At 45.8% G+C, this 3,568-nt stretch overlaps 1 non-coding gene across 1 annotated transcript; it reads left to right on the top strand.

Annotated features, from left to right (window-relative positions):
• The first annotated feature begins 293 nt into the window (after nucleotides 1-293).
• Nucleotides 294-484, top strand: LOC150002445 (U2 spliceosomal RNA). The gene has a single exon (XR_016512851.1). It is a non-coding gene; the product is annotated as a U2 spliceosomal RNA (small nuclear RNA).
• Nucleotides 485-3,568: the final 3,084 nt, after the last annotated feature.

Here is a 3,568-nt window from a genome sequence, read left to right as displayed (position 1 = left end):
AAATTTTCCTTACAGAACAGCAACCCATGCTGCTATCAAAGCTTCTCCTATGTCTATTTCTCAAAAAATCAGTCCAAAATAATCCTACGGGAAAGAGGCATATTTGGGATTGTGTATGCTGGTCTCCTACACCTGTTATTCCTCTGATTGGTCAAGGGTTTAGGCTCAGCATAATGTATCCGTATCAAGTTGGACTCCCAGCCACAGAAATACGCTCTTACAGAGGAGTGGTAAAATTTATAACTTTTAATATTAATTGAGCTGAAACCACTTCTCTCAAGATAAACATTTGGATCGCTTCCCGGCCTTTTGTCTAAGATCAAGTGTAGTATCTGTTGTTATCAGTTTAATATCTGATACGTCCTCTATCCGAGGACAATATATTAAGTGGATTTTTGAAATTGGGAGTTGGAATAGGGGCTTGCTCCGTCCACTCCACGCATTGACCTGGTATTGCAGTACTTCCGGGAACGGTGCACCAAAAAAAAAAATAAATAAACATTTGGTTTATGACAATCTAAGTCATAAGCTGATCGGAATGTTTCAATGCTCAGTTATGTGCACAAAGAACCTGTCAGTCACGGTCCCCCAGGACATTCCAGAAAGAAGGTAAAACAATAGAAAGTTTTACATTTTGTCTTCAGAGGGTATTTGGTTGAATTTTTTAACTTGAAAAATTCTCCAGTTTATTTGTCATTGTTAATGGCACTTCCTTGAAAATTCAACAAGGATCTTGCTGACCTCTCCCCCTTTACAACGAGCTTAATAAAAATGAAATAAAATTTACATTTTAATAGCAGTAACATCTTAGCATCAGAAAATGATTATCTTTCTAAATCTAAAAATAATCCATCTGGGTATTTTTTTTTTTTTTTAGCTTTATTTCTAATTAGACACAATATTTTGAGGACACATTTATCCAATGCATCAAAACTTTAAAACCTTTGTTAAATACCTGAAATTAGTCGTGTATTATATAATTCTCCCCTCTTCTTTGAATGTTGCCTGACAGGTGAGCTGAGATCTGGGAAACAGCAGGAATTTTCACAGGATTCTTGAGATTCTTACCCCCTTCCCCTCCTCATATGGATCAACTGAATGATCCGTCAACAGCAAGAAGAATACTGAGCTCTGTTGAGTCAGCTTTCTATGCGTCGTAAATGAGTGAATTGAATTAAAAGTACGATTTTGTGTTTGAAGAAGGCCCAATCCCCCTGGGGAGTTCCTAGTGCAGAAGTCAGTGGGTGGGGCCCCCTTTGGTTCCTTTACTGAAAACATAAAGCCAGGTACCCTCCGAAAGGACACGCTTGAATCTGAGGCCATGCCTAATAACAGGCCACATCTTATTTTTTTAAATGCCCTTTACCCGCTGCCTGTGGCCTGAGAGGTGCCAGGGCACCAGCCCCACAGGAAACCAGAGGCGTTACAGTGATGGGCCAGACCAAGGAACTGAGGGGAAGATGAACTAAGGGAAAAGCTGGCTTCTGGCAACACGAAACGAGAAATGTCTCGTAAACTCCTCCTGGTGCTAGTTTAAGACGGTAGTTCCTGCCTTCAAGGAGCTTCACAGTATGTCAGGTGTATGTAATTCTAACACAGAAACAGCAAGGGGGGGGGGAGGGGGAGAGGGGGAGAGAGGGGGAGAGAGAGAGAGAGAGAGGGAGAGAGAGTATCTCTAATCTCTATACCGGATAAGGGAGCACATCCCCCACGTTACCTCTCCAGTTCTCCAGGTCTACCAAAAAGAGAGAAAGAAGATTACAGACTTTAACCTTCCAAGTTGAAGAGCTGTCTTTCTATATATATATATTTCCCTTTTTATTCAAGGCTAATAGATTTTGCCCAACCAGACAAAGGAGGGAGTATGTGAAATGCGCGCACACACACATTCTGTAGGCTCGACGCAAAAAGCCAAAAGAGAAACAGCTGTCTGGGTTTAAATCTATATTTTCTTTGTTTTCTCAAATATTTTAGTAATGCTCTGGGGCTTGCTAAATGCAAATATAGGAAAGGAAGACACTCACATGAAAGAAAATGTTTACTTCAAAACAAGTATGACTTCAAACTATCACTTATTACATCGGAATAAACAGAAATGCCATATAAACCTTTGGAATTTTAATACATTTGTATGGCCTCTATATTATTCTGAAGTGCCTCGGCCTTACGTAACTGGGTGAACTACCCGCCTGACTCCAATTCTCCGCCGCCTCGTTAGAGACGAGCTGGACCAAATGACAGCGGCCGCTATAAACCCAAACGCACTTCTGTAGGAAAGGATGCAAGCTCCACCCTGGAGAGTTTCTGGTGCTGTGTATGGCCTGCGGACGCGTTGCACCCCAGCCCACCCTGGTCAGAAGCGGAATAAAGGGGGGGAGGCATTTATTTCATTTGTGTCTTGGTTGGGGAGAACCGGTTATTTGTAAAACCAGTTCAGTCCAAACAATGAGCTAGCAAGGCAGGCGGACATGGAGCAATTCCTGAATCAGGTGGCACCAAGCCGGCCCCCCACCCCCCAAGCCAGCAGCTGAAAGCTTTTCTGTTTCCCACCCGCCGTGAAGGAGGGGCCCACGCGTGGGCTCACGTAGCCAGTGCTGACTCCCGCAGCCAAATGAGGGGAGGAAGACACTCCCCTTCTCGGTTCCTCTGACTGGTCTAATCATTACGTCCACATGAGGCAGACTAGATCAACAAGATGCAATAGCCGAAGTTAATTAGATACATGCGTACGGGAACCCCACATACACGAGAGAGACAGAGACAGCAAGTTAAAACGAGGTGCTTGTGCCACTGAGCTCAGGAGGAGGCGAGGCGCCTGGGCCCTCAGACGGGACAAAAGTCATTTTCAGGATGATAAGAAGAGCAGATGTTCAGTCATTCCAGTTTGCCCTGCCCTACAGATAGGCCATAAGAAGCTGTTTCTGGTAATAACTGCTATTATGAGCAGGGCCCCCAATTTAAATTCTTTAAGGGAGAGGTAACAGCTTCTCGTGAGCCCACAAGGCCTCTGTTGCCTGCAGCTTGAAGTAATTTACACACCAAGTGCACATCCTGGGGAGGCCAGTTCTCAGTCCCTTCCGGTCCCACAGTAGGGAGAACGGTGGAGAGTCTGCAATGGCCCAACAGGAGGGAGAACGGTGGAGAGTCTATGAAACGAACCACAACAGCGTTTCCTGAAAACATCAGATCGTGACCCTAACCCCTTCGGAGATTATTTTGAGACCACGCTGAAAGCCGGGGGTGCATCCCTGGCCTCCACGGAAGGCCACCCGAGGGGGCTGTGACCCGGGTGAAGCCCTCACAGGTCCGCCAGCTCCGAGGTGCCCATGGCTGCCCTCTGTCCTCATCTGAAGCCCTCACAGTGCGGACACACAATAAAAACAGCCCTGACGGCCCGGAAATGTGTGTCGTGATGTCTTCTGAAGAACCACGCAATGGGCATTCCCACCTCCGGTTCAGAATTATGGAAACCGCGGCTGGAAGAGTGTGGTTCCCTATTTGTCCAGGACGCACAAGTAATAAATGACAGAAAACAGCTGGGGCCGGGCAGCGCCGTCCACCGTGAATG

The sequence above is a fragment of the Furipterus horrens genome, unplaced genomic scaffold (assembly GCF_987537825.1).
Source record: "Furipterus horrens unplaced genomic scaffold, mFurHor1.1.pri manual_scaffold_8, whole genome shotgun sequence".
NCBI classification, from domain to species: Eukaryota; Metazoa; Chordata; class Mammalia; order Chiroptera; family Furipteridae; genus Furipterus; species Furipterus horrens.
Note: the sequence above shows the minus strand (reverse complement) of the source record. Positions and strands in the feature narration are given on the sequence as shown.